Consider the following 23,245-nt stretch of genomic DNA (forward strand, 5'->3'; position numbering starts at 1 on the left):
CTTCGGACTTTACCTTTCTTCGTATCCTTATGTGCCAAAATCTGTAAAGATCTCCTCGTTTTCTTCCACTTTGGGTTGCTCATCAGGCTCCCCATCATCAAGCACATCACATTTAAAAGGTTTCAAGAGACTCACATGGAATGCATTGTGAATCCTCCAAGTATCTAGCAGTTTCAATCGGAAGGAGACATCATTTATCTTTTTAGTAATCTGGAAAGGTCCGTAGTATCGCATACGAAGCTTTGGAAAAAGCCTCTCTTTTCCCTTTTTCTTTCGTAGGCGTGCCTTGTCAAAACATAAGAGCACCCAATCATCCTCCTTCAGTTTCAAGTCGCGACGATGGCAATCCGCTGCCTTTTTCTGTCGATCTTGAGACTTCTGCAAAGTCTCGCGAACCTTGGCAAAAGCCGTATCCAAATCTCGCGTATATTCATCCGCTTCAAAGATCTTATCTTTCGTGCTCAGGAAGGGTGAAACCTTCGCAGCACCTTCAACAATCTCAAATGGCGCCTTCCCCGACGAAGAGTGTATCGTGTTATTGTAGGCAAATTCCAACAAAGGTAAGTTCTTTTCCCATTGAGTCTTCTGATCCGAGATACAAGACTTCAATAAATCTAAAACCACTGAATTGGCAATCTCAGATTGCCCGTCAGTCTGCAAGTGGAACGATGACGAGAACTGCAACCGCGTGCCAATGTTCTCCCAAATTGCCTTCCAAAACAAACTCATAAATCTGGGATCTCTGTCGGAGACAATCGTCTCACACGTGCCATGTAATCGGAAAATCATCGTGATCATTCTGTGTTCTCGAGAGATCAAAAATGAAATCCATTGCAATACTTTCCCAGGGGCGGGTGGGTATGGGTAAAGGCTATAACAATCCCTATGCCTTATGCCTGTCAAACTTGACCTTCTGGCATACTGCGCACAACTCTTCCACATCCTTTTTGAGTCTCGGCCAAAAGAAGTATCTCTCTACCCCCTTCATGGTGGTAGCAATGCCGCGGTGACCCGTAAAAGGTGAACAGTGGCATTCAGTCATAACCTTTTCCCTCAACGGCTGTGTAACGCACAACATAGTCTTTCTCATCAAGTAGCCTTCCCAAAGGGAGTATCGAGCTACTGTCTTCCCTTCCCATCCCGTATCCGTGTGAAAAATATCTGCAAAATCTGTATCTGTGGCATACCGATCGACCATATCCTCGAAGCTCCTATGATGTATCGCGGAAATAGCCAAAACCAACGGCTTCCGAGACAAAGCATTTGCCACCACATTCTTATGTCCCTGCACATGGACAATCTGGAAGTGAAACTGTGACAAGATGTTCGCCCACCGCATCTGCTTTTCCGAAAGCTGCTTCTATGACAAGAAGTAGCACAAACTTTGATGGTCTGTAAAGACAGTAAAATCCGCTCCGAGTAGGTAATGCCATCACTGAGTAAGAGCATGGATAACCGCCAAAAGCTCTTTCTCATATATCTGTGCTGTCATCTCCGGCCTAGAGAACGATCGGCTCTCATAAGCAATGACATGGCCTTCTTGCATCAAGACCGCACCCAGACTACGACCACAAGCATCACAAAATACTTCAAATGACTTCTGCAAGTCCGGCAAAGTGAAATCTGATCCTGTAGTGAATTTCTCTTTCAATGTCTGAAAGGCGGTCACCTCTGTGGATCCCCACGAGAAAGGGACTCCTTTCTGTGTCAAGACATGCAAAGGGGAAGCAACCTCTGCAAACTTTCAAATGAACCGTCTGTAGTACGAACACAATCCCAAGAAGCTTTCAACTTCATGGACATTCTTCAAATCGGGCCGATCACAGATAGTGTCTATCTTGGACGGAACCATTTGCACTCCTGCTGCTGAGACAAAGTATCCCAAAAAAGTTTATCTTGAAGCAGATGATCTCTGTTTCTTCAAATCCAACAACAGTGGAGAGCAATACTGAAGTACTATGCTGGACAAGACCCTTTTTCAAGAGGTCTTTCACTTGGTTCATAATCTTTTCATTCTGTACTCGGCTCACACGGTTCGGTGGCCCGTTCGGTGGCGTGCTTCCAGGTATCAAGTCAATGGTCTGATCTTCAAGCCCTCTGAAAAACAATCGGCATGAGTGTGGAGAAAAATCTTGGTGTTCTTTTGATCAGGTCAAAACATATTCAACCTTTATCTATCGTTCAGTTCTCTCCCAAAAGAATGAGTAAAGAAACTGAAGTTCATCAAGTACAATCTCTAAGCCCTTCATTTATCAAAGACGCGTTCTCGGCGCGGTAGTCAACCACGGCGTAGTTCTTGTGGTACCAAGGGATCCTGAGTAGAAAGAACGTCACTCACGTGCCCCGAACACCCCTGTCATTGCAAACGATGTTTGTCAATGCTCGGTGTAATGGCAGCATCCCATCCGGGTGCCAGTCGAACTACCTCCGCCTATGGCGTGAGTCTGTCGGGCGTAATTCCAAATCGAGCCGCCAATTCCAAGTGAAAAGAAGTTGGCCTTGGCTCCTTCAAAAGAGCTTCCTGATCCTTCACTTTGCCCCAAAAGCGGCAAAGTTTGTACTTTCATTCATTACGGTGCAGGTCCCACGCCATGTGGTACCGGTTCTGCTTTTCTATCTGCCTTTTCTGTCACGTTCCTCAGCTGCTCTCGAACTCTCAGGCATGTCGTCGTCTTTATCATTCTGTTCTTTCTGTGCCTTTTTAGGGCACTTCGCGGAGATATGTCCATGTTCCCCGCATCCAAAGCACTTCCCCTCTCTGATGAAGCGAGCTCTCTCCTCAGGAGTAAGCTTGGGTCGTGCATCCTTTTTCTCTGGATTGCTCGTTTTTTTTCTACTTTCATTCCCAGAAGTCTGTTCGGCTCGTTGTGTCATGGCCTCATCTGTGGGGTAGGTCAGACTGCCAGAGTGAATGGCAAAGCCCCGCTTCGCATGACTCATCAACTCCTGAATAGAAGCTGACTTCTGTTCCAAGCAATGATCTCGGATCTCTGTAGGTAGACCCAAGGTAAACTACTCAATTTGTTCTCTGAATGAGGTCTTCTTGAATGAAGAGGCAGGTAGAAAAGAGTCCCAGAATCTTTCACAATAAGCATTGATTGTATCTTTCTTGGTCATCTGAAGATGGTTCCAAGCAGCTCGTATATCTCGTTCATATTCTTGCGTCAACCAAGAAGAAATAAAAAGATTTTTGAATTCTCAGCCATTTAACTAGCGCAGTCTTGTTTAAAAGAAGCGTGGACCAAGTACGAGCATTCCCCTTAAGGTAAGAGGTAGCTCTCCGAATCTTGGAGTGCTCTGAATAGCGTCCTCCCGCGAAAGCAATGTCAAACTGCTGTATAAATGACAAAGCCTTCGAAGCATCTGAGTATCCTAAAAAGGTATCAAACTTGATCGAGTGGCCACCTTCCTTAAACTCTCGGACTTTCTTGCTTTTATCTTCGAGAAAGTCATTCTCGTTGGCTTTGTAAAAGTTTTTCTTGTTCGCATAGAAGTTTCCATCATCAGAATCTGAGCTATCCGTAGACGAGTCCTCAGTAGAACTGTCAGGCTCTGGGCGAGATTTAGCCTTCTTTGCCTTTTTCTTACCCTTTCCAAAGCTTTGTTTCTTGCTTCGCTTTTTACCTTTTCTGTCTTCTTCGCTCGAATCTGAAGAGCTAGAAGAACTGTCAGAAGAAGAAGAAGAAGAATTGGGTACTCCTTCAAATCGAACACGCTTCTTCTGTTTCTTTGCCTTATCAAAAGTTGACTGACGACCCAAATATCCCGAGAAGTCAGTGCTTTTCTTCTGCTTTTTGGCTTTCTTTTGCGTGTCAAAAAGCTGGGCGATCCGTGCATCGACCACCTCTTCTAATTCCTTCTCTGAATATTTCTTGTGAGCAGAAGGTTTCTTGTGAGTGAGTTTCGGGGGTGGTGTAGTGGTTTTATGTCACTGCTCATGCACTTCCTGAAAAGAAGTCTCACTCATATATTTTGCAAATTTTGGGTCCTTCGCAAAATTGAGCATCATCTTCGTTGCATCGCCGATCAACAGGCGACACTCCATCTCTCGCCGCTCTGCCTGAGTAGGCCAAGGCGGGCCATACTCTCTGCCGGAATCTTCGCTGTGATCCTTGCCCGCATCTCCAGATGCAGAGGGAGTCGACTGATCCTTGCGTGAAGCCATAGGTGCCGCGGAAAAAAAAATTGGGGATCGGATTTCCCATAGAAGAGAAATCGGCCGTGCTCTGATACCATTGTAACAGACTTGGACACTCCAGTCTCCAAGTCAAGAATCAATCGCGACAGCACCAAATAACCACTTCACAAATCACAATAAATTCGCACTGGCCCGGCGGAGTTCCGTGCCTAGAGATATTGGCCCCAAAGACTGGCGCCCCTTTCGGTATTTCTTTTTATATTAATCAGTTCAAAGTACAAGAGAGTGACTCGGGGTTCACTCTCAGACTCTGCGTCCAGATGCTCTCAGAAGTGAAGGCCCAAGCCACTTATTTTAAGGTTTACAAGGGATGCCTAAAAGCAAAGCCCCAAAAAGCTTCAAAACCAAAAGCTTGAGAGCAAAAGCTAGTGCTCTCTCTCTCTCTCTCTCTCTCTCTCTCTCTCTCTCTCAATTTGAAAGCAAAAGCAATCTCTCTCTCTTTCTCATTGCGTAGCCCAAAATTAACGCAAAAAAAGCAACTTTTTTGGCTGCCGTAATTCATGCCGCAAAAAGCGAAAATCCGTACCTGCTACCACGTCAGCATGCGCCGACAGTTTTACGGTTTGCTGAATTTAGGGTTTCAGCCAGAAATCGGGGTTTGCTGCAAATAAGGGTTTCTGGCAGTTTTTAGGGTTTGCAAGAATTTTAGGGTTTCAGCCAGAAATTAGGGTTTTTGTTGTCCGCCACGTCATCACTTTATGACACTATGAGGTTCTCTTCCTCCATCCACTTTGCATCGAGAGCAAAAATGTGCCCTTGACCAAATTATCCAGTGGCCCTGGCTTACCTTTCTCTTGTTTTCTTGTGCCCTATGACCTATTGGTAGCCCAACTAGCCTCCCCTGTCCACTTACACCTCAATCTGAATCGTCGGAACTCTCTGATAAACCATCACCTGATTCCCTTGCTTCTTTGGAACTCTCTGATGAACTATCAACTGATTCTCTTACTTCTTCGGAATCCTCTAATGAGCTATCATCCAATTCCTTTGGTTCTTTCTTTTCCTTGGAAGACTCTTGCCCCGCTGAGGTGGACACTGGCTTGTCCATAGGATAGGTCAATGAGCCAACATGCATATCAAAACCTTGCTTGGCATGTTCCATAAGTCTCTGAATGGAGTTAGACTTCTTTTGCAGACAATACCGTCAAATCTCTTTTGGCAATCCATAGCATAACCGCTCAATTTGGTCCTTCAAAGTGATCCTTCGAAATGAGGACACTTGCAAATAGGTACCCCAAAACCTCTGGCAATAGTCATCCGAACTATTTAGATTCTTTCACTAACCCGACAGAAGTGAAAACTCTCTTGAATTTTACACACTTTTTAGGTGCTTCTCTACGCAACAGCAGAGTAGACCATCATGTGTGTGCGTTTCCTTCCAAGTAAGATGTCGCCCTTCATACCTTTGAGCGTTCCAAGAAACTACATCTCGAGAAGCGATGTCAAGCAGTTGTATGAATTCAAGCGCTCGATGGGTGTCTTGATAGCTTGAAAATGTGTCAAACTTGATTGCTTGACCCTCATCCTTGAACTCCTTGGTCTTCTCTCTCTCCCTATTTAAAATGTTAGAAGAGGACAAGATCTCCTCCTCTGAACTGCTAGATTGCTTTCTGTGCTTTCTAGACTTTTTCTTAAATTTGTTGTTCTTGCTTTCTCTCCGCTTCTTCCGCATTTTCTCATCATCACTCGAAGTAGAGAACGACGAACTCTCGAAACTCTCTGAAGACGAAGAAAAATTTGGGTCATCCGAAAAACGAGTGCTTCTTGGATCTTCTAGGCACCTTGAAAGTCGATTTTCGGCCCAAGGAAATCTGCTAATTTTCTTCTCTTCCGAGTGTGCTTCCTGCTTTTCATCAACTGGTTTATCTTCTTTCAAGAGCTTCATCAAACTCTTTCTGCGAGTACAATCTCTGTTGTTTTGTACTCGGCTTTGCTTTCGACTTCATTATCGACTTGAGAGGTGATTGAACGACCTCTCGCCATCTTGATTGAACCTCGTCAAGCAAGTAACTCTCCAAGTGATTCACATATTTCAAGTCCTTGGAGTGCTTGATCAATCTTTTCATGCACGTGTCAAACCTACCGTTAACATTTGTACTCTGCTTTGTCAAGATTCCTAACCGGAAATTTGTCAAAATCTCCCGACTCCTCGAATCAATAGCAATACACAAACAAAATCTGCAAATAATTGAACTTGACGAGAGAGAGAGAGAGAGAGAGAGAGAGAGAGACAGAGAGAGAGAGAAGGAAAAGGAGAGTCGACAAGGAACGACAAAGTTCTGTTCCCAGATGCACTGGCCCCAAAGACTCAACCCCCTTTCGGTATTTCTTTATTTTTGCTTCACAAGGGTACAACTCCCGAGGGTCCAACTCTTTGCGAGACTCTGCCTCCAAATACTCTCCACAGATTGGCCCTTGGGGCACTTATAAACAGTACAAGGGACGCCCAAAAGCAAAGCCCTTGCTTCAAGATAATTTTCATCCCAAAATCTTTGGCAACAGTCATCTAAGATGTCTTCTTTGGTCATCCGTAGAAGCTTCCAAGCTGTGATAGCATCTTCTTCGTATTCTTCTACAAGCCAGGCGGAAGTGAAGACGTGTTTGTAATTTAACCACGTGGTAGACACTTTTTGTGCAACAATAGGGTACATCGTCATGTTTGGGCATTCCCTTTCAGATAAGACAACGCTCTTCAGATTTTGGAGTGTTCTGAAAAATGACCTCCCCAAAAGACGATGTCGAACGTTTGTATGAATGCAAGAGCTCAATGGATATCGTTATAGCCTAAAAACTTATCAAACTTAAGTGCTTGCCCACCCTCTTCCAAAAGCAATCTGCTCCCAAAAGCGTGCCCAAACTCAGCCCTACAGCCAACGAAAATCACAAAAATCCGTACAACCTACCACGTGTCATGTCAACGCGATTTATAGAGGTTGGAGGCAATCCTTACGCTTTTAAAAATTAGGGTTCAGGCTCCTCAGCCGGTGTTCATCAAGTAAATAGAAGGGGGGTTAGATTTTTAAACCCTAACCGCTTGGGCCTCTCGGCCACATCTTTAGGTTCTTTTGGGTTAGAGGTTTTAACTCTAACCCTTGCCCTCTGGGCCAACCCTTCAGGTTGGTCATGCCATGTCATCACTTTATGATAGATGCTCTTAGGAGCAGCAGATGTGAATGTTGAACCTTGCTCAAGATGAGTGCTCCGAACTGTGCTCAAGGTTCCTTTTACTTACGGAAGGGAGAGCCTTCTGTTCCTTTAGTGAGAGAGTGCAAATGATCACAAACAAAGTGGTAAAACATTGTGAATGAAGGTGCTGAGACTGAAAGATAGAGAGAGAAGAATACGACACCAGAATGTTGTCAAACCCTCCTCCGAAGGCCCCACTCTCTATGGCGAGAGCGGTCTACTATTGATTGCACAAATCTCTACAATGCAATGGACTTGCCGACGATGTCAACGACGATGAGGACGACGACGAGACGGGCTGAAATCTGAAAACGCTAAGGGCTGAAATCTGCAAATCTTGTATTTGCTAAATTCTGACTCTATGTCGGTGACGACGACGATGCGACAACAACACGCTGAAAACGCAAATGCTGAAATCTGTGTTTTCCGGGCTGAATCTGCAAACTTCGGCTGATCTAACCATGCGGTGAAGATCTGCTATAGGAAGGTGAGATCTACGAGGTTTGGGGGCTATTCTGTGGAGTCTATATGCTGAAAACTGAAAATGCTGATGCTCTCTGCTGATCTATCGCGGTGAATCTGCAAAACGCTAGGCTGTCCTCTGATCCAAAAACACGAGCCTGATTTGGGGTCCTGCTGCAAAAACGCTAGGTGATCTGCTGAGTGCTGTTGTCGCCAGGTTGACGTGCAAGTTGCAGAACGCTGGGCTGATCTGCACTTGAGAAAAATGTTGGTTCTATTGGCTGAAAACGCTAGGTTGACTGCCTGGGGGGTCTTGCCGAGAAGGTGCACTGTTGAACACAAGGTTCCTGCTGCCTCTTCTGCCAGAAAGTGCTAGCGCTGGGTTTTCTTATATACTTGCTTGTCAAATTGCCCTACCCAGTTTCCCAACAAAAGTCACTTATTAATAATAAGTGAAAAATGGCAAAAATAGGGAAAATAGATATGTGCACTGTAAAAATGCTCCAGATGGGTTCTAATGGTAATCTGATGATCATGCTGTGTGCAACCAGAGGATATGCATCTACTCTAAGTGCCTGGACATGCACGGTCTACGAACAGACTCACAAAAGTGCCAGAACACTTCCTAAGCTAGGCTAACTGAACTGAACTGAACCCTTGTCATGAAGTAACTTGTCCACGTACACATAGGGTTAGATATGCACGTGACATCCCCTCCTTTTCAAAGTGAGGTACTCGTACCGAACTGTATGGCGTCGAGGGAGATTGCCAACAGAGTCTGGAATCCTGGAAAGGACTCTTCACCGGCCCACTCTGATGCGTGGGTCATGCGATACTTGAACTTCATAAAGGTCTGCAATGCTTGCTTCTTTGGGCCGCGTCGAAAGCGACACAAAGTCATCTGGCTCCTTCAATGTTTCAACTTCGTCTATAGTCATGCACCTACCTTCTTCAAAAATCTCCGAGGATGAAAATTCCTGAAACCACTTCCAACAAAAAAACATGAACATACCCATTCCATGTAAAGTGACTGGAAAAATTCTAGTCTTCTTTAAAGACTATAAATGCAATGTAGATGAACATAGAGACAAAGTGCCAAACCGTTCATCAAACACACGCAAACAATGGAATCGAAACTTGTCTTCGTCACAAGACGTGCACCACGTGCCAATAGAAAAGAACAGACTGAACAGACTTTTAGCACTTCAATAACAACTGAACTGAAAGAGAGACGACACGAGACACAGAGCGGCGGAATTCCACTCCAGAGAGTATTGGCCCCAAACCTTGGCGCCCCTTTCGGTATTTCTTTATATTGCATCAACACAGTACAAGCCGATACTCCAGACTCTGCACCTTTGCCAGGAAGCATGCCAGAGAATGAGCCCTAGCCTCATATTTAAAGGCCCTTGGCTTGAAAAGCAATTACAGTAAAAAGCCTTTAAAACTCAAAAGCTTCTGGTCCAAAAAGCAATGCCAAAAAGCTACCAACGTAATTTACGAAAATCCGTACAACCTGCCACGCCATCAGCCAATGCAAAACGCAATACAGCCTGCCACGTCATCATGTTAGCGCAATTTTCAAAAATCTGCCACGTCATCAGTTTTTGCGTCTGTCCGGAACCTGCTTTATTTTCTTCCTTTATGTCACTTGGGACCCCATCGAACGAGGTCCCCATAAGTTGGTAGGACTTCTTCAGTTACTTGTGTTTCTTAGGGTTTAGGCCTCTCGGCTACATCTGTAAGTTGGCTCGATTCTTTAGACTTTGACACGTCAGCAGTTTGTTACAATCTTTCTGATTTAAATCAATCAACTATGGCAAATCACAATGGAAATGCCGATGATTGATGCTCAATCCTTCTTGTGCTCTTTCGGATACTGTGTCATGCCAAGGAAGAGACATGGAATGTGAATTCCTTGAATGTAAAGATTTCATCGTTTCATGAGTAATTTGCATACATCCGTGCTCATTCATGAGTGAATCGTGTTCATCGTACCATATGGCATGCCTACGAAGAGGGAGCACATAAGGACAGTGACTAAAATACAGGAAAGCATCACGAATGAAACACTCGAACAATGCGTGCTGACTAATCATTCGAACACAGAATACTTCCTGTGGGGATTCTTTGGACCTCGATTTGAGAGCCAAGATCGATTCGTCGTGATTGATAGAATCTGGAATGAGGTTAGCTTCACTAGAAAAAGCATCAACTAGACCGACATCCTTGTGAATAATCACATCTTTATCCTATAATTCATCATGCTTGTGAATAATCACATCATTATCATTGAATTCATCATGCCTGTGAATAATCACATCTTGATCATAAAAATCATGTGTGTCGTGCTTTGGAGAAGGAAAGATTGAGAGAGTCTCTTTCTCCTGATTCTTGTCAATCTGCGTGTGCACATTAGAAAGTAGTAGGACCAACTCTTTCATGTGTTGGTTTCTCTGCGCTTCATGCTCTAACCGTCTTTCTTCGCACTTGAGATCGAATTCGGCTTTTCTTTCTGCGGCCGCTAAGCGTGCTTGCTCGCGCTTACGCGCTAAGGTTGCCATCCTTTCTTAGTGCTCACGATCCAATTCTGCTTTTCTTTCTCTGTGTTCACGATCCAATTCTGCCTTTCTTTCTTTGTGTTACGCTTCTTGTTGTATCCTCATGTCCATCATCATCTTCACCAAAGCCTCCATAGATTTGGTGCAATCCTTGGCGTAGATGGGGAGAAGGGAGGGTCGGAAAAACGTCCTGGTGGGGAAAATTCTTCTTCGCCACCTCCATGCAAAGCATCCATTCCGCTTCGGGTAATGACCATACACTGAAGTCTTGGGTTCTTAAGTTCACGAGGAACTTGGGGTCTTGAGGTTCTTGGATTCTTGAGGTTCTTGAGGTTCTTTCTTTAGCTTGCAATCTGTGTTATAGAAGGATCTTCTCTTACCCGAGCTCTTCTCTTTCCCGCGAGCGCCCCTTGGCAGCCTTGCGCTCACACCAAGGTTGCTTTTTCCCACCTCACGTCGATTGGCCGGCCGCTAAGTGCATGGTCCGCTCTCAACGAGCGAAAAGAGAAACAAGGGGAGGCTGGACAAGCCCTTCTTTCTTGGGTTTTCGGTCACTCACGATTTGGAATCGACACGCCCAAGTGGACTTGGGTTACGTGAGATCGCAAGCAAAAAAAATTCTTGTGGTTCTTTCCTTGAGTGATACAGAACACTGCCAAAGCTCTGATACCAATGTTAGGTGCAGCGGATGTGAATGTTGAACTTTGCTCAAGATGAGTGCTCTGAACTGTGCTCAAGGTTCCTTTTACGTACGGAAGGGAGAGCCTTCTGTTCCTTTAGTGAGAGAGTGCAAATGATCACAAACAAAGTGGTAAACACTGTGAATAAAGGAGTTGAGACTGAGAGATAGAGAGAGAAGAATATCACACCAAAAGTTGTCAAACCCTCCTCCGAAGGCCCCACTCTATGCGAGAGCGGTCTACTATTGACTACACAAATCTCTACAATGCAATGGACTTGCCGACGATGTCGACGACGATGAGGACGACGACGAGACGGGCTGAAATCTGAAAAAGCTAAGGGTGAAATCTGCAAATCTTGTATCTGTTGAATTCTGACTCTATGTCGGTAACGACGAGTATGCGACGACGACGCGCTGAAAACACAGATGCTGAAATCTGCGTTTTCCAGGCTGAATCTGCAAACTTCGGCTGATCTAACCATGCGGCGAGGATCTGTTGCGGGAAGGTGAGATCTGTGAGGTTTGGGGGCTATTCTATAGAGTCTATATGCTGAAAACTGAAAACGTTGATGCTCTCTACTAATCTGTTGCGGTGAATCTGCAAAATGCTAGGCTGTCCTACTGATCCAAAAACGCTAGGTTGATTTGGGGTCCTGAAACAAAAACGCTAGGTGATTTGCTGAGTGTTGTTGTCGCCAGGTTGACCTACAAGTTGCAAAACACTGGGCTGATCTACACTTGAGAAAAACGTTGGTTCTATTGGCTGAAAATGCTAGGTTGACTGCCCGGGGGGAATTGCCGAGAAGGTGCACTATTGAACACAAGGTTCCTGCTACCTCTTCTGCCAGAAAGTGCTAGCGTTGGGTTTTCTTATATACTTGCTTGTCAAATTGCCCTACCCAGTTTCCCAACAAAAGTCACTTATTAATAATAAGTGAAAAATGGCTAAATTAGGGGAAATAGGTCTGTGCACTGTAAAAATGCTCCTGATGGGTTCTAATGGTAATCTGATGATCATGATGTGTGCAACCAGAGGATATGCATCTACTCTAAGTGCCTGGACATGCACGGTCTGCGAACACTCACAAAAGTGCCAGAACACTTCCTAAGCTAGGCTAACTAAACTGAACTGAAACCCTTGTCATGAAGTAGCTTGTCCACGTACACATAGGGTTAGATGTGCACGTGACAAATGCCCAAAAGCACAGCCCCGAAAGCTACTGAACCAAAAGTACTTAGTACAAAAAGCATCTGCTTCCAAAAGCATGCGCTTGAACCTGCCAAAAATAGCCAACACAAATTGCAAAAATCCATACAGGAGTGTCAAGTGGCAACCCCCCCCCCCCCCCCCCCCCCCCCCCCCGCGCCCCTCTACAAGTCCAAGTCAGTCCCCTTCTGTAGGTTGACCCCTACAAGTAGACACCCTCTACAAGTCGCCCACTTACGTAACTGGTTTTTTAATTGGACGTAGCCAGTTTAATAAACCCAAGCACAACGTTTACAAAATTTACATGCAAAAAAAACCCATTCGTTATAAGCTGCAGTGTTAAAATTTTTCATATGCAACAACAGAACCAAAGAATCCCAACCATGGCTAGTGCAAAGAAGCAATGCCTAGGTCTACCCACTCTCTGTTAGATTTATGGCATCTCGAATGAACTGCCCAATGTGATCCCATTATCTATTTTGGCTTTTAGGTATTTATTTTACTTATTTGTCAAAGTCTGGGTAGGGCAATTTACTAAGGTTGGTATATATGTGACCCATTGCCCATATTGTATTAATATCAATTTATTCATTGCCAAGGCTGATTGGTTCAGCAGACTGACTCTCTCTCTCTCTCTCTCTCTCTCTCTCTCTCTCTCTCTCTCTCTCTCTCTCTCTCTCTCTCTCTCTCTCTCTCTCTCTACGCTTCCGCATCATCGACTTTGACATGGTATCAGAGCCTTTGTGGAGGAGCACGTCGCCGTGAAGAAAATAAACCAAGAGGAGAACCAACGGCGCTACATCTCCCCCTCCTCCATTATTGATGTTCTAAAACGTTGCCATTCCGGAGCTCTTGCGTTTTGCGTTGCTGCTTCCCCACAGTGCACCGTTGAGTTGGCATTGTTCCCAATGTTTTGAAACGCCATATTTGCGGCATTGTCGACGGCCACAACATGTGAAGCGTAGCGTTTTTTTTCGCCAACATTTGAAAACGCAAGCAACCAACGGTCGTCCTCCTTTCCCAACGTTTGGAAACGCCACCCTTGACAGTGACATTCTGGTTCACCCACTGCCGGCAACAACACATGTAAGGTGCAACGAAAGTGAATGTTGATCTTGCTCAAGATGAGTGCTCCGAACTCTGCTCAAGGGTTCCTTTTACTTACGAAAGGGAGAGCCTTCCGTTCCTTTAATGAGAGAGTGCAATGATCACAAACAAAGTGAATGCTATTGTGAATGAAGGTGCTGAGAGAGAGAGAGAGAGAGAGAAAACAATACGACACTTGACAGTTCTCAAACCCTCCTCCAAGGGCCCCCCTCTCTATGGTGAGAGAGGTCTATGCTATTGATTGCACAAATCTGGTACAATGGTCTAGATGCAATGGACTTGCCGACGATGTCAACGACAACGATGACGACAACGAGGACGGGCTGAAATCTGAAAACGCTGGGGCTGAAATCTGCACATCTGCTAACTACAGAATTCTGACATTGTGTCGGCGAGGACGGCGATGGCGACGACGCGACGACGATGGGCTGAAAACGCAGATGCTGAAATCTGCGGACAGCGGCTGAATCTGAAAACGCTGGCTGATCTAATGGTGCGACGAGGATTTGTTGCGAGTAGATGAGATCTGCGAGGCTAGGGGCTGATTCTGCGGTGTCTAAGTGCTGAAAACTGAAAACGCTGATGCTAGGGATTGATCTGACGCCGGAAATCTGCAAAACGCACGTCTGCAAAACTGAAAACGCCAGTGACTGTGTACCAAAAACACCAAGGCTGATATGGTATCTGCGAAAACGCTAGGCTGATTCTGTTGCAGAAAATGCTAGGCTGATCTGCAACCAAAACGCTATCTACTTCTGATTGGCTGGAAAACACTAGGCCTCCTGCTGGTCTTGCTGAGAAGGTACACTACAACTCCAAGTTGCTGGAACTTCTACTGCCTCTTCTGCCAGAAAGTGCTAGCGCTAGGTTTTATTTATACCGACTAAGCAACTTTGCCCTACCCAATTTCCCAACAAAGTCACTTATTAATAACAAGTGAAAAATGGATAAATAGGGAAAATGGGTTCTGTGCACTGTAAAATGCTCATGATGGGTATTGACTATCATGCTGATGATCATGCTATGTGCAACCAAAGGATATGCAACTACTCTAAGTACCTGGACATGCACGGCCTGCGCACAAGCTCACAAAGGTGCCAGACACTTTCTAAGCTGACCTAAACCCTAGACCTGAAGTAGCGTGTCCACATGCACATAGGGTTAAATGTGCACGTGATATCCCCTCCTTTTCACAGTGAGGTATTGTTACTGAGCTACATAGTGTCGAGGGAGAGCGCCAACAACGTCTGGAATCCTGGGAAGGACTCTCCGCCGGCCCACTCTGATGAATGGGTCGTGCGATACTTGAACTTCTTGAAGGTCTGCAATGCTTCCTTCTTTGGGCCGCGCCGGAAGCGACACAAAGGGATCTGTGGCTGCTTCAATGTTTCAACTTCGGCTATGGTCGTGCGTCTACCTTCTTCAAGAATTTCCGAGGAGGAAAATTCCCGAAACCACTTCCAACCCAAAATCATGAACATACTTATTCCATGTAGAGTGACTGGAAAAATACTATTCTTCCGAAAAAACTGTGAATGCAATGTAGATGAACAAAGTGACGGAGTGCCAAGCCGTTCACCAAACACCCCCAAAAAGTGAGATCGAATCTTGACTTTTCAAACTAAACCTATCGGCTGTGGCAAATCACAACGGAAATGTCGATGCTTGATGGTCAATCTTTCTTGTGCTCTTTTTGAGACTGTGTCATGCCAAAAAGAGACATGGAATGTAAATTCCTTGAATGCAAACATTTCTTCTTTTTGAGAGTGATCCGCATACATTCGTGCTCATCCCTGAGTGAATCATGTGCATCGTACAATACGGCATGCCTATGGAAAGGGAACACGTAAAGAAGGTGATGAAAATACAAGAAACCGTCACGAATGAAACACTCGAACAATGCGTGCTGACTAATCATGCGAACACACAATACTTCCTGAGTGGGTTCTTCGGACCTCGACTCAAGAGCCAAGATCGGTTCTTCATGATTGATCGTATCTGCAATGAGGTTAGCTTCACTAGAAAAAGAATTACCTAAACCATCATCCTTGTGAACCATCACATCTCTATCATGCAAAACATGTGTGTCGTGTTTTGGAGAAGAAAAGACTGAGAGAGTCTCCTCCTTTTTCTTTTCAAGCTTCGCCTGCACATTAGAAATGAGAGGTAAAGACTGAACAACCTCCTCACCACAGATGATGACGGGAGAGTCACTTTTGGCATTTAGAGTGAGAGTATTGTCTGCCCCATTAATGAGAGGGTTGTGCTCACGAAACCATCTAATGCCCAAAATCATATCACATCCTGAAAGAGGAGACACTACAAATTTTCTGCGGAAGGACGCTTGTTGAACAGTAAATAACACACCAAGGCACTCTCATGTAATGAGAGAGTCCATACCGGGAGCGAAGCCCGACACCTCGAGAGGAGATGTCTTGCGAACCTCCAAGCGGGCCCTTTCGACAAGAGTCACCAATCACATCATGCATACTACCAGAATCAAACAAGACTACTATGTGTTAACCATTCACGTAACCATAATACTTCATGAGACTCGAGAGACTCATCAATGAGAGGATCATGAGAAACTTGGGACACATGAGTATTCTCATTTATGGCATTAACAAAGGATGTGGGTTCTGTGGGTTCTTTAGGTTCATTGGATGGGTTCTTAGGACATGTGCTCTTTATATGACCCTTGACGTGACATTGATAACAGCAACCTTCCTTAGAATAACAATTATGATATGATGATATCCGCTTTTTAAATCACTCCTGCTGAAACAAGAGGATCCCTGAAGTCGGTCAAGAATATCATCGATCCTTAGAATCGAAAATCTGTTCTTTATAGTGATTTTATTCAGAGCTATATGATCAATGCACATTCTCCAAGATCCGTCTTTCTTTAATACCAACAAAACCGGAGAGCAGTAGGGTGAAGTGCTCGGTTGGAGAAGACCCTTTTCAAGAAGGTCTTTCACTTGGTTCATGATTTCTTCATTCTGGGCTCGGCTAACACGGTAAGGTGGCCGGTTCAGGGGTGTGCTCCCAGGAATCAAATCAATAGTATGATCCTCGGGACAAGTTGGAGGTAACTCGCCTGGCAGACCTTCAGAGAAACAATCAACCTGCTTGTGGAGAAAATCTTGGCGTTCTTTGTCAAGTTCAAACATGTTCGTTCTGTGTACATCATTCAACTCTTTCAAATAGACCGAGTAAACAAAAAGACCAGATTTCATTAATTTTGAAATGGCCGAAGCCGATACAATAGGGACGGACTCGCCCTTCAGTTTTACAACAAGTACAATTTTTCTACCCTTTTCATTTGTCAAAGTTGCTTGCTTGGCCCAATAATCATAGCACCTACGGTACGGGACGGGATGTTTAAGACGCGGTGTACAATACGCGTACTAGACGTATTTTTGAACCAAAAATATAATACGTCAACTTTTTTAAATATGATACTTTAATAAGAACAAATGGAGCGATTCATGAACCTCCTCAATGACTCTTTAATATTAAGCCATAGCATACATAAACAAGCACCATGAAGCTCTAAAACACGATTGATCAATTAGAAAAAGACATGTTTTGAGCAAAAAAACGTTAGAATAGAAAACGTTATGAGACGTATTGTACGTTTCAATATTGGGATGTCGTGTATTCTAAATAAAGTACGTGTATTTTAGCTGCTATGCCGATAATCGACCACAGCGTTGTTATTATGGTACCAAGGGACTTCTAGAAGGACGTCACACCCTTCCAAAGGCATGATGTAAAAGTCCTCGTGCCCTAAATACCCCTGCGGGACATCAAGGTTTGGGGTCAACGCTCTTTTGGGATGGAACTTTGCCACTCCTCGTCGCGTGTAGTGTGCATCTCTTTCAGTTCAGTGGTTATTTGAAGTGCTTAAAAGTTGTTCAGTCTGTTCTTTTCCGATGGCACGCGGTGCCCGTCCCCGTTAACACAAGGTCTCCACATGGGCTGCCCTAGCCTCCTGAGAAAGCGAGGCTCTAGCAGGATCTCTCCTAGAAGAGGTTTTCTTCTCACACTCAAGAGAAGCCCTGAGCTTTTCAACATTGTGCTAAAGTCACTTGATCTCGGATTTGCGTGAGATAACTCAAGGTCTCCTAAGCTTTTGGATTTTTTTTCACGGCAGCTAGTTCTTGATCTACCATGGCTTCTACTATCTGCCAAGACCTTCCTTCCTTCATAGAGGGGGAGAAGACCTTGCTATGATACCACTATCAGTGTCCAGTTGAGGTTTTTACTCCGTGGCACTTTGTCATGTGTCAAAAAAGAAACCTTCCAAACACCTTGAAAAAGTTACTAACAAATCTCCAAGTTGATGGTTCCATATACACAACATATTTAGCAGACACAAAATTATTCTATATGCAGCAAACAATCCACAACTACCAAGAATCAACTTCTTGTAATAAATTAGGACAAAGTGAAAACTTTGATCTCATTCTGCCTTGTCTGTTTTACTTCCAAAAAAGTTATTGCAAACAACTAGCCTTCAAATGTACAAGAGACAGTGAATGCAACTTTGATTTCTTTCCAGATGCTCCTCTCTAAGAAATGGTATCGAAAAATATACTTCTCAGCATATCTAATATATGCTTCTTACATCAGAAGTCCCATCCTCTGGTTCTGTATATGCGATGTCACATCTAGGCCTTCCAGCATTTCCCAAGCTTCCCAGTGGGATGTAACACACGCACAGATTCCTGATGACGCGAGATTGATTCTTGCTCCGGAGGTAACACACAGCAAAAGCTACGAGGGAAACTTTATCGGATACAATCATGGAACCCTAAAAATACCGCACAGGTGTGTGTGTGTGAGAGAGAGAGAGAGAGAGACCTTCCTGACGATCACGGCTCTCGCGCTTCAGTAATTTTAAAGCAAGATTGGATTCCTGAACATATAAAGTGCTTCGTTCGCATGGAATTGAGATCCAGCAAAGTATTGAACAAGCGCACAAAGTTAAACATGGCCTGCCATGTGTAAGTGACAAGATAATGTAAGTGATGAAATGATAAAACCAATACCAATGTTTGTTTCACATGAGAATTCGTGTACACTTGAGTTGATCCAAATGTGATCCAACGTTGAGTAATTTATTATTGTTGATTCTTTGATTATCTGTCTCAATTCATACAATGCCATGTAATGTTGTAGAGAGATATAGCAACTATTGTTATTGCATGTGTTTATGTTGAAATCTCCTGCGATTATGTGGTTTTTGTGATCATGTCTAATGCATGCAAAGTTTTCTTCAGTGCTTCGTAAAGGGACGAGAGTTTTGATGAAAGATGTTTATATAATGAAACAATGTTTAATTTCTTGTTGCTTGTAATAGACATGTTCGACGAAACACTTTCGATCTCGTTTGATATTAATTTATTTGTGTCAATAAAGTGAGACTTATTCTTGTGTAGTATAAGAACACCTGCTAGTCCTTCAGAGGATATACAATCAATTTCGGAAAATGTGTTTCTTGATTTTTTTGATGACATAAAGCTCGTGTCTTTTATAATATCATAATATTGCGCAGATATGGACACTGTGTTTATAGATTGAATAATGATATTGTTCTCTACAAAGTCTATCAAGTTTTTGTGTAGAGTTTTCCATGTTGCTTCTTGCTTCTTGTGTTCTATTTCTTGTAGCATTATCTTATTTGTTTGTATTTGTTTTGGATCAATTCTCGAGAGGAGAAACAGGTTTTGGGGGTTTCTAATTCGTGACAACGCTATATATATCAATCCATGGCCTTTTATTTTTTAAGGGTTGAAAACCAATGTGTGAAGTGTCAATCTTTGAGATTTATGAATAGTTTGAGTTGATGCATGTCGGACATGATATTGTGTTCTTGATACGACATTCAACAGATTTTTTTCGACTTGAAACTCTCTTGTGATTTTTCTTATGGGAGTCCATTTTCTTGATATTGATTCTGTAAAGAGATGTTGGTTCTCAAATCTTGTATATTGACCTACTCTGACGTTGTAAATTTTTTTTCAAATTATTTTTTCGTTCGATGTCTGTGAATGGCTCTTGTAAAGTCCGTCAGCTCCATTTACAAGTCCATCTGTAATGTTCAAGTTTTCGACGCATGAGAGAGAGAGAGAGAGAGAAAGAGAGAGAGAGAGAGAGAGAGAGAGAGAGAGAGAGAGAGAGAGAGAGAGAGAGAGCTTTACTTTGCCTTGTTTGTGAGAGCCCTCTCTCAAGAGCCTTGCTTCAAGACTTGGCTCGGAGAGCCCTTCCTTTTGCTCACTAAGGACAAGAGAGAGAGCGGGAGATCTCACCTTTCCTCCTCTCCCCGTTCCCTTCTCTCCTGCCCTCCTCTTGATTACGTGGCAGAGAGAGAGAGAGAGAGAGAGAATCCCCTCCTTCAAGCTTCCTTCGTCACACAATAATCCTCTCGCTTGCTTCATCGACCCTATTTTTACCCTTGCCCATCAGTCACGGCGCCGTGTGGCGTGTGACCTTTAGTGATGACGTGGCACCCTAAATTTCGAGCTTCACCAAACGAGTCGCAGCCGGCCCCAAATTGGACCGCCTTCACCTGCTGAACCAATTTGGCTTCATCCTCGTGCTCATTTGAGCAATTCTGTGGCCACTGAGAGCGTCTCTCTCATGCTCTGCACCCTACCTCGCCGCCTGCCGCCATCTCTCTTTGTTTTTCTTTGGTTCACACCCCTTTAGAGATAGGGTATCCCTCTTTAAAATGGGCGGCCAAATCTTTTTATTTATTTTTGGGTGGCCATTAGTGGGCGGTCAGTTCCCCTCAAGGACACCCCATTTGGCATACATAAAGGCACCTCATTTGGTACACATGTTGACCAAAGCATTTCCAAGCACAACAACTTCCTCCAGTAGCCATTGACTGACAATATCATTGTGAGCTTTGTTGCCCACTGCAATTCTTTTGATAGTGTCGCTTGCCTTCAAAATGCAAGCATCGGTGATCGCCTCAACGAATGGCATTCCTTTCGCATTCAAATAAATTTATAATTATCCACAAAAACCTTACCACAACCGTAATGAGCATATCCTGTAATCAACAGTGCTCTAAGAGACGACAATTTTGAACTGAAAGCTCATCAGCTTATGTACGCGCATTACATTTGACATACATAACTTCCAAAGCATATGTCTCGATTAGCCATCTAGCATGCAACTCAACTCAAGCATTGCCAAGTGTGACATCAGTTTCTTGCAATCCTTGATTGAAGATTAAAGTTCCCAAATGGCACACCGTCCGAGCGGATCAGGCTGGTACAGAACCAACCCTCGGCGAATCTTTAACGGCCAATATCTTGGTAACCGTAACTCCGATCACTGATCTAAAAAGACCGATGCGCTCCACAAAGTGAGCACTTTAGGCCCATGCATTCACTTCATTTCTATCCCATCAGCTGTAGTTGCCCAATCCGGTACGGATCTACAATTGACTCAAACTTCAAACTGCCATAACTTCTTCATCGTAGCTCCAATTGACGAGCCGTAAAGACAGGTCGATAGAGCACTTCAAGCGTGACTACAGTTCTAAATCATAATCTTTAGTCTATAATCACCTCAAACATATTCCATTTTAATATCATCAAGGCATCTATTGGCCCTTTAAAGCCGCATCTGGCATACATTAATCATTAAACTTGGCCTGTTATCAACCTGTGATCACTCCTCAATAAATGTGTAGACTTCAAATAATCTTAGCTTGCATTTTTGTGCTCTTTTTTCCATCATGAAAGCGGAGCTGCACGACATCCACCCCCTCTGAACCTACACAACTCTCTGGTCTGTGCCAACTACACTTCAATCTGCATCTGCTATTGGTACCTTAAGCTCTTTGCCATCATCAAACTCATGTAACTGGTAAATATATGAAAAATAATATAAGGCTTATACCCTATCATCAATGTTCTAGCTTAATCATTAGGTAGCTAACCATCAAAAATCTTTGAACCATATCTGTCGTATCTTTAAAGCATTCAATTATGGATAACCTATTTAGTGAACCCCACCAGACTCAAGTGCTCCAGTTAATGATGCACACAGCTTAACCATCAAGCTCACTTTAGGGAACTCTGTCAAGCTCAAGTATGCCTTACTGAGTCTGCACACGGAATGGCCGTCAAGTCCTTTACTTCAAGTTCTGGTAGTAGAACCAACTCAAAAGATGTGAAGATACTTCATCATTTGTCCAAAGAAGCCAATCGGAAGCTAGCCATGTAATCTTATTGCATGCATAAACAAAAACTCTTCTCACTTAGCATAATATAGAAACCAAAACCTTGTACCATGCAACCTGCTACAACAGACATCTAGTCTCCTCCGAATTTGCAACTTGCACATCAATAGCCCCCCAAATCAAATGGGATAATAAGGAATTGCCCACACATTGGAGCATCATAATATCCATATGAGCATACATTTCCTGTATCAATCAACATCAAAAATTTTTGGTGCAAATATGCTACCCCTAGTTCAAATAGCACGCAATTACTATGCATACTTAACAATATCGTTCCATATTGAATCTGCTTATGAATCTCCTTAGAATCTCCTGGATCAAACACCATTGAGATCACATAGCATTGATGGGCTCTGCAATATACTAGAGCTTCACCTAAAGCATAGTGCAACACCCACATCTCGTAAACTTTTGGCAACTTAAGCTCGTTACCAGCAAGCATTAAATAATTTTGACTCCCTTTTACTGGTAGCCAAGACATCACTGACATAGCATCAACAGGAATAACATCCAAATCCAGACACATTTGGCACTTTGTCCAAGGAAATGAAAAACCCTGTGCACTTTATGTAGTATCAAGGATGATTTAGCATCATCACCCCCTCTAGCTTCATAGCCATCACGGAGTCTCTGGACCTGTATCATCATAGGAATTTTTACCTGTTGGAATTTCAGCTTGATCATGAAAAACAGCTTTATCCTGTAGATCTTCATCCATATCATCCTCGGAGAAATCACCCTTGGAAGTCTCAACATTCATCCAAACTGTAAGAGTTATCTCCTCTTGCATCCCATGTACAAGCATAGATGTAGAATCCCTGTCAATAATCTATTCACGATCAGCATGATTTAGGCAATCTTCATACTCATCAATATCATCCTCTGCTTCCTCATCTGCATCCAGGTTACTTAGCAATCCATCATAGCACTGCAAAGGTTCATCTGACACCCCCTCTGTAGTAGAGGTACATGCATCAGAAAGCTCTTCTATACTGTCATAATCATCTCCTTTAGATCTAGACAAAAAATCATCGATTATGGCATCCTCTTCTGTGATAACAACATCTACAAACATATTGTTAGTAGAAATCATAGGTTCATTGACATCCTCAAGCTCATCCTGTGTTGGGTCCACAATCTTGATCACTTCATCAACTACTGTGTATATAATAGTTTTATTTATGCACTCATATGCAGCAAACATGTTGTCCTGCTCGACTATAGTGCAGATAGTTTTAGTAATATCTTGTAGAGGCTCATCTACTAGATGAACTCCTTTTGAATAACCCAAGGTCAGCAGCTTGTGAACCACTTGCTGTACAGTTTACGTCTTCACTGGGACCATTATTGGAGGTAGCATCCATGCGAGCAATCTTTGAAAAAAAAATCATATAACTCTGTTTCAACATTAAATTCATTGTTTACCTTTTCTTTGTTGCTCAGAATATGCTCCTCTGAAACTAAATCTGCTACTTTTAATTCCGCATTTTCTTTGGCTTTGCTTCTTGCAGAAATGTGTTTCCAAAAGTCATCATAGTTGAGGAACTGCATCTAATCCCCTTCACCTTTACTG

The 23,245-nt window shown here is 43.5% G+C and overlaps 1 protein-coding gene across 2 annotated transcripts in view; it reads right to left on the bottom strand.

The window, feature by feature from the left end:
* Positions 1–18,427, bottom strand: part of LOC147429508 (uncharacterized) — a 33,175-nt gene extending 14,748 nt beyond the window's left edge. The window contains exon 1 of one of the 2 annotated variants that reach the window (XM_086495776.1): positions 18,273–18,427. The gene's annotated coding sequence lies outside the window, so the exon portion shown is untranslated. Of the gene's footprint in view, positions 1–18,036; positions 18,253–18,272 lie in introns of those variants that run through there. The other variant, XM_086495777.1, reaches the window with a different exon arrangement.
* Between the last annotated feature and the right edge of the window lie 4,818 nt (positions 18,428–23,245).

Source organism: Adiantum capillus-veneris, chromosome 22 (genome assembly GCF_014529385.1).
Source record: "Adiantum capillus-veneris isolate H3 chromosome 22, ASM1452938v2, whole genome shotgun sequence".
Lineage (NCBI taxonomy): Eukaryota > Viridiplantae > Streptophyta > Polypodiopsida > Polypodiales > Pteridaceae > Adiantum > Adiantum capillus-veneris.